Below are 11343 nucleotides of genomic sequence, written 5' to 3' on the forward strand. Positions count from 1 at the left end.
GTATTGTGTTGGAATTCTGCTAAGTGTTGCTTTACTCCTAAAATGTCACATAAAAATTGACATCACCACTAGTTGAGTGTTCCCATTCAGAGGTATTTATACTCACACTTATTTGTGTTTTCTTTCCAGTCATTTTGTAAGGACACCTGGTCCTTACATTAAACTTGCTCATTTCCTGTGAAGATTATCCTATGCCAGCATAGAAAGTATCTGTAGATATTGGGAGGAGAATATTTTTGAGTCAAGTGTTCTAACTGCTCTCCTTTTCTCATGGACTTTTGCCTGCTCAGGCATACACTGGGTTTCTTGTGGTCAGGCTGGCTCATTGCAAATAGTACGGTCAGTCTAGGCCTGTAGGGGTGTGGATGCTGCCGTCCATCAGATTCTGTAGACCCACTTGTATCTTTGTGTGTCTGTGCCCAACTCGGGGTTGCTGGCTGCATCAGTGCCTTTATTTCCATTTGCTCATTGCTCTGTTCATCTTTCTTAAGTAACATACATAATTTCTTTCCTATGCTGCACTTTTAAGAAAAGTTATAAAGGTCCCTGATCCTTCTATTAGGAAAGGATTTCACATCCCCAGGAGCCCACTACTGCTACATTGTCTCCTGCTTTTCTGAACTCCTTTCTTCCAAGAGTTCGTAAATTCCACAGCTGTGGCTTAGGTGATGTACGCCTTTAGAGAAACATATCTTTTCTGCTCCCTTCTTTTATCTTCTCAAAAAAGGTTTATGTGTGGTAGCAGAAAGGAAATATTGTTTAAAAAAATAGTTTTGTATATAGGCACCTTCTGTGAACAAGATACCAACTTTAGAATTACATATGCATTATTTCCTTTATTTAAAAAAAATGCTTATGGGGTAGGTGGTGTTTCATAACAGAAAACAAGAGGTGAAGAGAGGAAATGAAATTTACCTTGAGAAAATATATAGTGTTAGTACTCTCATTCAAACTTGCTCTGTCTTACTCTAGAAATAAAAAATCCTTAATATTCTTCTTTTAGCATTCAGTGTCCAATTATGGATTGAGTTGGGTGAAATGAGTTTTCAATGTAACAAGATTCAAATCTGTCTGATTCATCCCCATTCCACTGAGAGACCAGGGGGTGTGTTTCTCCTTAGCCCTTAGAAATGAGAGTATTTACCTCTTCTCTTTAGCTCTTCTCTTCAGTGGTGTGGATTTTAGTTCTTTATTCTCCTGTTCTAGTTTCAAAATGTGACCTGAGCCCATACTTGGCAAATGCTCTGAGGAAAGGACACGAGGATACCTAAAAAAGGCTCTTCCCACTCTGGAATTTTAGTTGAGCTAGTTCTTTCTGTTTCCAGAGATCTATGGTCTTTAACAATAAAACTTATGTATTTTAGTTGTGTTTTTTAACTAATTTTAGCCATTGTGCATTGGCCTCTCCTAACCTACTCCATTCTGCCTACTCAGGAGAATTCTTAGGAGAAGAATTCACAATGATTTGACCAGTTTTGCCGACCTCCTGACAATTACGCAGGTTTTCTAGTCTTTCAGTGTTAGCAGAAAAGTCAGTTGACACTTTGTGGTAGGAATTTCACTGTTTGTACTCTACCCTCAAATGCATCTAAGAGGACACAAGGGTCTGAAGTAAATTGAGTTATTCTACTATAAGTCCTCATTCATGGCACAGGTTTTGTACCAGTGATTCCTGATGCCAGGATGTACTATGGCTTATAAACCGTTCCTCTGAACCAATTCTCCTGAGTATGTTCAATTCTCTTATTAACATAAAACCTCTTTACACATCTTGTTATTGAACTATCATGTACTAGGGAGAGGATGAATGTACCAACCTCAATTCATCAGTGGGAAAACTTAGATTTCTGATAGGTAATCTGCAAACAATGATCATTAATAGGGCTAATAATTTCACAATATACATACATGCTTCTGCCTACATGAATAACACATTTATACTGCTTTTTACATCGACCCATCTCATTTTACCTTCCCCAAATGAGGTAAGGCAAAGGATTTACTTGAAAAAGAACACACACTCCCTGTGACAGTGGTTTCTGATCATCAGTAGATAGACGTATCCTGGTTTGTGTGGGAAAATAAAAATTTCAAGTCCTCACTCCATTGAAATTCAGATTTTGAGGATTTTCAGGAAGGTCCAGAAGTCTGAGATTTGTAGGTGGTCTGTAACCAAACTTTAAGCGATGTCCAATGATGGCTTCCATGTATTGATCCTGGTACTAATGTGGTGTGCGTTTGTGTGTACGTGTGTCTGTGTGTGTCGCTTGTCTCTATCTTTCTATTAAATCATTGTTACAGTTAACTTTTAAAAACTTAACCAATGATCTGTCAACAGCTTTTCAAATTAACTTCACTAGAATTTTCTGATCTTTTTATCTTGGATAATCTGAAATCATTTTTGATAGCTCGAAAAACGGAAGACTGTTACTAGGTTTAATTTAACAGTGGGTTGTTTCTATGGCATATGTGTTCTGTATATTTATACTGATTTCCAGAATCTGATTAGATTTCTGGCCATAAAAAATTTGTGTTTAAATATAATGTGCATCTTAGTATCTGAACAGTAGCTAAATATATACAGTTTTAAAAGAAATCAGTGGGATTCTCTAGGTGAAATAAATCAACATTGAAAATCCAGAACGCCAAAAATTATTGTTGTTAAATATTAATGGTTGCAAGGGCAACTGCCTTATAGATTAATTGTGATGTACATATATTGTTCATGAACATGGATAATTTATTTCACTTGAAAATAATCAAATTAATTTTAAAGACAAGAGAGAACATGTAGAGCGACAAAGGTGGATTTTTCTCATATACTGGAGGTTCAGCAGTAAAATCCTGAAACTCTCTGTCCATCTCTGCTGCCAGGGTCTGTGGCATTTCTGCACCAGGGTTTTCTGCCTGCCTTTCAGGGAACGGAGCAAGTCCATTCTCCACTGTTCGCTTTCATGAGTTCCTGAGTGAGACAAGCTGTACTTGGGATTCGAGACATTCTGGTGGGAAACTAAACATCACATTGGGTTAAATAAGATCCAGAGAATGCCCCAGTGCCCAGGTTGTTCTTACACATTGGGAAAAAAGAAACGAACAAAAGATTCAATTCTTACCTACTGACAAGATCAGATCATCTGAGGATATTGCAGTAACTGGCCAATTAGTCGCTACTGCCATCCTTGTGTTCTGCCCAGTTTTTCCTCATTTATTGAGAGTGGTTTTTCTTTGAACAAAGGAAATTTTATGTGTTTATGCATTTTTTTACACACCTGAAAATGAGAGATGAAATGGCTAAGGAGACACAGAGGAGTAGTCAAATTTCCTTGTGAAAGTGAAGCACGTTCCCATATGTTTCTTCTGCACATAAACACACTTTTTTCTTAGAGATGTTATGAAGTGGAAAATAATTTACACTGGCTTTACCATTCCTGCAGTTTGTGTTTGCGTTTTCAGTTTCATTAGTATTTCAGTTTGGTTTAGTTATTTTTTTATACTTCAGAGTGATTTTACAATCAGGGTTCTTTGCTTTTCCTTCTACCAATATCTATTTGTCATCCCAGCTCTGCATCTATAATTTTAAAATAAGACTTGTAAACCTAAAGAGGCTAAAGATTGAATCATTACACGTATGCCGTTCCAAACTGTATGAAAACATGCTATATTTAAAAGAATCTCTCTGAGCAGCCATGTCCTCATCAGTAAATATTTGCCCAACGATATCTGATTTGGGGAATTTTTAAAGGACTTCTGTAAACTACAATAGCCCATGCTAGCCTACAACAGGACAGTACACAAGTTGCAGGAGTTTTCTTCTTTTCCAGGTGGCTGACAGCTGAGTTGTAGGGCTAATTACTTAAATTCCATCATAATTGCTATAAGTTTGTTTTTCCCCCTTGCTATAAAGTGGGAGAGTTAAGATTCATGGTCATGTGCAGGAGCAACCCGGTCTTAGAGGGGAGGAAAATAAAAGTCCAAAAACTGGTGCTTTTCCCAACACTAGAGCTTGACGCCCCCACTTTCTTGAATATTCAGTGAAGCAATTTCTCTGCTGTTCCTCCCAGGTACCACTGGAGACTGGAAAAAAAATCATATGACTGCTGAACAGAATGAAAGCTTTGACAAGATTTTCCAAAGGCAGATGAAAGATTTTCCCTTGAAGTTCATCTGGGATATGAATGAAGAATAGAATTATCAGCAACGCAAGCTATTTTAGGAAAGCACTTTCAGAAGAAAATATACTAAATTGTACACTTTCATCTTTCATTGTCATTAGCTCGTTATTGAAAAACCTCAGTGATTAATAAATATTAATATGCCTCTTTTACATCATTTGCCATGTCATCTGTTTTCCATTTGCTGGAATTCCTCAGTTTCTTAGCAAAAGGGGATTCCTTTTTTGTTTTGCAATATAATTATGGAATAGTTTTTATTTCACCTTCAGAAATTCGAAAGTCTTGAGCAACAAAGGAGGTCTTAAGATGTGATTAATTTTGCATCTTAAAATAGAAACTTGTGGCTCAGTTGGTGAAGTGTCCGACTTTGGTTCAGGTCATGATAGTGTGTTTGAACCCTGCATGAGGTTGCTTGCTGCTGTCAGCACAGAGCCTGTTTGGAATGTCTGTCCCTTCTCTCTCTGCCCCTCCCCCCCATCTCTCTCTCAAATATAAATGAACATTAAAAAAATTAGAAGCCCGGTAATTATAAAAAACTACACGAGTTTTGTCTTCACATTTAAGATTTTAATTTTTAGGTAATCAAATGAGTCAAACTTTCATTTTTTGAATTACATATGTTATTATTAATTTTTTAATTTACATCCAAGTTAGTTAGCATATAGTGCAACAATGATTTCAGGAGGAGTAAATTCCCTCATGCCCCTTACCCATTTAGCCCATCCCGCACTCCCACAACCCCTCCGGCCACCCTCTGCTTGTTTTCTATATTTAAGAGTCTCTTATGTTTTGTCCCCCTCCCTGTTTTTATATTATTTTTGCTTCCCTTCCCTTAAGTTCATCTCTTTTGTATCTTAAATTCCTCATATGAGTGAAGTCATATGATATTTGTCTTTCTCTAACTTCACCTAACGTACTAACCTCTAGTTCCATCCACATAGTTGCAAATGGCCAGATTTCATTCTTTTTGATTACCGAGGAATACTCCATTGTATGTATATATATATACCACATCTTCTTTATCCATTCATCTGTTGGTGGACATTTGGGCTCTTTCCACACTTTGGCTATTGCTAATAGCGCTGCTATAAACATTGGGGTGCGTGTGCCCCTTCAAAACAGCACACCTGTATTGTTTGGATAGATACCTAGTAGTGCAATTGCTGGGTCATAGGGTAGTTCTATTTTTTGTTTTTTGAGGAACCTCCATACTGCTTTCCAGTGTGGCTGCACCAGTTTGCATTCCCACCAGCAGTGCCAAAGAGATCCTCTTTCTCCACATCCTCGCCAACATCTGTTGTTGCTTGAGTTGTTAACGTTAGCCATTCTGACTGGTGTGAGGTGGTATCTCATTGTGGTTTTGATCTGTATTTCCCTGATGATGAGTGAAGTTGAGCATTTTTCATGTGTCGGTTGGCCATCTGGATGTCTTCTTTGGAGAAGTGTCTATTCATGTCTTTTTCCCATCTCTTCACTGGATTATTTATTTTTTGGGTGCTGAGTTTGGTAAGTTCTTTATAGATCTTGGATACTAACCCTTTATCTGATATGTCGTTTGCAAAGATCTTCTCCCATTCTGTCGGTTGCCTTTTAGTTTTGCTGATTGTTTCCTTCGCTGTGCAGAAGCGTTTTATTTTGATGAGGTCCAAGTAGTTCATTTTTGCTTTTGCTTCCCTTGCTTCCAGAGACGTGCTGAGTAAGAAGTTGCTGTGGGCAAGATCAAAGAGGTTTTTTCCTGCTTTCTCCTTGAGGATTTGGATGGCTTCTTGTCTTACATTGAGGTCTTTCATCCATTTTGAGTTTATTTTTGTGTCTGGTGTAGGAAAGTGGTCCAGGTTCATTCTTTTGCATGTCGCTGTCCAGTTTTCCCAGCACCACTTGCTGGAGAGACTGTTTTTATTCCATTGGATATTCTTTCCTGCTTTGTCAAAGATTAGTTGGCCATACGTCTGGGACCATTTCTGGGCTCTCTATTCTGTTCCATTGATCTAAGTGTCTGTTTTTGTGCCAGGACCATACTGCCTTGATGACTACAGCTTTGTAATACAACTTGAAGTCTAGGATTGTGATGCCTCCAGCTTTGGTTTTGTTTTTCAAGATTGCTTTGGCTATTCGGGGTCTTTTCTGGTTCCATAGGAATTTTAGGATTGCTTGTTCTAGCTCTGTGAAGAATGCTGGTGTTATTTTGATAGGGATTGCATCGAACCCCTGGGGGGGGGGGTGGATGGAAGTAAATGATGGAAGTAAAATAGAATTTGAAAAAATTTACACAAAAGTAAAAAATATAGTAAAAAAGTTAAAGAAAAATATTTTTAATAAAAATTGAAAATAAAACTGAATTTTTTCTCTTTCTGTATTCAAGGAAAAAAAAGTGAAAAAGAGAAAAAAAAGAAAATTGAATAGATGGATCTGCTAACAGATTGAAATATGACTGAAATTACTTCATTTCCCCTAGAAGTCAGACTATGAAGCGCTTTATAGTCCATAAAGTAAGCAGGCGGTGAGACTTGTGTTCTTGAAGAGCCAGGTTGGCCCAGTTGGGTGGAGCTTAGTGTAACAGCTCAGTTCTCCACTAGATGGCGCCGCTAGTCTACTGGGGTGGATTGTTGTGGCGCTGTAGGTGCATATGCGCATTCAAGGGAGTGGTGAAAATGGCGTCACCCAGCTACCCAGTCTCTAGTATCAGAACTCTGTTCTCCCCAATCAACAATCATGCACCGGTCCTCTGTCTTCAGCTTTTGTCCACTCCCCCCCTTTTCACTGTCCGTGACCAAGCCCCAGGTAGTACCTGTCTCCTGAGTTTTGTTTCAGATGTGGCTGTTTTCCCTGGCCCCTTACTTCTGAAGGACTGTGGCTTTGACCCATTTCTCCCCTCTGTGGGAGGGTCTCACTGAGCAATGGCCAAATGTTGGCTGCACCCAGGAACACTTGCTGGACCCTGCTGCTGCGGGTGCCCTGCACTGCAGCCAGGTGCCAGCTCACCCCAGAAAAAGTTCACGAGACAGTGTAGCAGCAGCGTTTCAGGGATTACAGAAAATCACAACACACATCTGGCACCCTATAGTCCTGGAAGTGTGTGATTGATTCATTTTCATATATAATCATACAATGCTTACCTTTGCTCCCTGATGTTATGTTTCTGAACGACAAATACTGTGAACTACCTGAGGTAGTATACTCACTATCTGTTGTAACATAAATAATGGGCTAACACGTGAATATTGAAACCCATGTTCTCTGTTCTCCTGGAATCTAAGAATGCATCTCTTTGCTTCTTGGCACATAGATCTTTGGAGTTTGTGACAGTACAATCAGTGAACTTATTCTTGCATCTGTAATATTTTTGATCACTTTTCCTGGTTATACCTCAACTAGGAAATGTTCATGTAATGCTTTAATTGAGTTTGCCTTATATTGTGTTTATCCATATGTTTTCTAAAGCATCCTTATGGAACAAAAATATGAAGTAATGCAAAATCCAGAGATATGGGTAAAAGAGGCAGGGAACAAAAATATAATTTAATTATTATATCAGCCAAAGAACATAAAAAGAGAATAGAAAAAACTTTCACCCCCAATCAAGATTGAAACTACTCTTCAGTAGGAGTTCATTAAAATGAAGAGTTAACTTCTGATATCAATGTCAGTGGGAAGAATAATTGTGTTGTTGCTCATGGAGAAAGCACAGTTCAAGACTAAGTTTTCCATGAAGAGATTTAGTGATTCACCAATTAGCAGAGTTGCCAGAATCCATAACTCATTAAGAGGGAGGGATTAGGCTGATGCTGACCAGTATATCATCTAACAGACTGGTGAAAAGCCTTGATGATTTTACCACACAAAAAAATGGATCCTAAGTGCTTCAACCAGATCAGTGTTACTCAATGTTGTTGAGTATGGTTTAAAGTCTCTTTTTCTGAATAACTTCAGAAAACAAAGATGGTTTTGCTTGCTGTCCACTCATGATACTCTTAAGGCTGTAAATCGCTAATACAAAGGCCAGAGTTGCTTCTACTTCACTGGCACTAGTTTTGGAGTCTTTTAGATATTTGCGTTGTTTCTTATAAAATGGATTTATAATAGTTGTGGTGTGAACAATGATAAGGGGAGGGAAGACATCCATATCTGTAAGTAGTGAATAGATTTACATTGAAGGATTAGACACTTTCCCAAATTCAATTATCATATGCTTGACACAAATATAATACACATTCAACTACCAATCAACGTATCTTGTCATTATTCCCCTCATATGGGCCACTACTTGCAAGTTTTTCATACCACTATATCACAGAGAGATAGGTGGTGGGGTTGGCTCTTCAGATACTCTTTGGTGTCCTCTCTTTCAGGGATCCGCATTCCATCCAGTCAGTTTGTCACCTAAATAGAATGACCATAAAGGATAAATATTCTATGGTCTGTTTAAATTCCCTCTATATATACTCATGTTATTGATCTTAAAAGCTGCTACCCTCCTATTAATGCATTACACATTAATGCTTACACAAGAACAGACATGTTTTTTTTCAGTTTCATACCATCCTAGAGTCTAAACTCATTCAGCCCTGGGTGATACACGGAAATGTTGAATGACTATGTTGTATGCCTGAAATTAATTAGCATTATGCTCTCGAGCTCCATTTACATCCTTGCAAATGGAAAGATTTCATTCTTTTTTATGGCTGCATAATATTCCATTTTATGTATATACCACATCTTCTTTACCCATCATCAGTCAATGGACATTAGGGATCTTTCCATAGATTGGCTATTGTTGGTAATTTTGCATTAGGGGGGTGCATGTATCCTTCAAATCAATATTTTTGTCTCCTTTGAGTAAATACCTAGTATTGCAATAGCTGGATCATATGGTAGTTCTATTTTTAACTTTCTCATGAACCTCCATACTGTTGTCCACAGTAAAAAGTGTCCACACTTTTTATTCCAACCAACAGTGTAAGAGTGCTCTCCTTTCTCCACATCCTTGCCAATATGTGTTGCTTCCTGTGATGCTAATTTTAGTCATTCTGACTGGTGTAGTTTTGATTTCTATTTCCATGATAATGAGTGATGTTGAGCATCTTATCATGTGTCCCTTAGTCATCTGTAGAGTTTAGAAAAAAAATCTATTCATGTCTATCGCCCATTTTTTAACTGGATTATTTGTTTTTTGGGTGTTTTGTTTTATAAATTCTTTACATAGTTTGGACACTAACCCTTAACAGACATGTCATTTTCAAATATCTTCTTCCATTTCAAAGGTCTGGGACAGCATCTGGATGTTATGACTCCACATTGATGTGGTTCAAATGGGGTTCAAGGAGTTTTAGAAGCTAAAGGACATCAATGGCTAACAGATGGGAGATTATTAAAGTAACAGACCCTCAGTGTGCCTGGGTAGCTCAGTTGGTTGAGCATCCAACTCTTGATCTTGGCTCAGGTCACAATCTCATGGTTTGTGAGTTTGAGCCCCACATAGGGCACTTAAAGCATGTAGACTGCCTGGAATTCTCTCTCCCTCTCTCTGGCCCTCCTCCACTCACACTCTCACTCTCTCTTTCAAAAAAAAATCGAAAGTTAACAAGCCCTCCTCCTTGACACCCCTAATGTAACCCTCAGGGTGTGTTGAGGCTTAAACCCAGTTACTCTACTGAGTGATAAAGACAATAAAGCTCTTCCAATTCACTCTTGTAAAGACACTATAAAACAAGTATATTCAAGGAGGCCTGACTTAAAGATGAACCTCTGCCTAATCCAGAGGCTGAATGGTTTACAGATAGAAGTAGTTGTATGCATGAAAGAATAAGAAAGGCTTGATATGCTGTTGTCGGTCTGTAGGATGTGCTCCAGGTAAAAATGTCTCCCCATATTTTGGCACAAGTGGCTGAACTAACTGCTTTAACTTTAGCACTACTATTAGATAAAGAGTTAACATTCAACATATATACTGATTTTAAATATTGTTTCTTAATCCATGACCATTAGCCTTCTGGAAATATTGTTTCTTTGGTTCTGCTCCTACTCCACACTGTTATTTTTTACAAGTAATAATCATTACAATAGGAATTTTTTTTGTGGTTGCAGATTTGCTGCATGGTTTCCAAATTTAAATATCCTATCCATTTAATGAAGCTTCATCTACTCTTGACAATGTACAATTAGGAGCCTTTCATTTATCAGATAGGTTGGGATGTTTATGCCTCCTAATAAACATGGTCCTCAATCCTTTTCAGCTTATAGAAGTTACAAAAGATGAGGCCTTCACTCTCCAACACCCCCTATAAGAATGAGGAGGATAAAAATCCCATAGCAGGGAGATGTAGTAGGGAAAGAAACGACTTCATTTTAGAAAGGCTCCATCTTGTGCTGTTTTTCTCTAAAGCAACATTTACTCATCTTCTGTATTTTGCCTCTGAATGAGTCAAACAAGCTATGTTCCCACTTCCAGGGGAAAGCAAAAAAAAGACTTCATTCTCTGAGTCTTTTCCTAACCTCTGTTCTGCATGGAAAATGTTTGTATGACTTGTCATGAATTTCTTCCCAGAGCCACACATATATGGAGGGCTTAGTTGGCTTGAACTTCGTGTCTTGCCTCAAGATCATAAATGTCCCTTCTGTTCCTGACACCAAGAGGGATTAACTTGCCTCATCTCCTTGACCAGACCAGGCTGGCTCCCTGGAATGGATCAGGAGGGGAAGAGAAATATACACATGCCCAGGCACCCTGTTGTAGGATACCATAAAGAGAGAGAGAAAAACATCTTGCTTGGGACTCCACTTAAGCAAACTTAATGACCCACCATAAATCACACACGGTTGGTATATATATTTCCCTGTTGGAAATAGGTAGTTGGAAGCCTCACCTAAGGAAAGGATGCTTGGCTCAGGGCCCTCAAAGGGTCTCTAACCTGGCTGTTCACTACGGGGCTTCCTGTAGTGAAGGTTGGAAGTTGTGACTACCCAATTTGATGTATTAAGCCTTCCCTGTTCTTCTCCATACTCTCTCCCTCTTTATGTTGATTATAATTGTTTAATCCCTTATATTCCCTTTCTCTGATAATTAATAAAGTTTTCCTCCATGAAATAGTGAAGCTATTGTGAATTTCTATTATTCAGAACAACCCCTAACACTTAAGAACATGAAAGAAGAGCCAGATCCTGAACATGTCCC

This window comes from Panthera pardus, unplaced genomic scaffold (genome assembly GCF_024362965.1).
Source record: "Panthera pardus isolate Hobbes unplaced genomic scaffold, ASM2436296v1 HiC_scaffold_181, whole genome shotgun sequence".
NCBI lineage: Eukaryota > Metazoa > Chordata > Mammalia > Carnivora > Felidae > Panthera > Panthera pardus.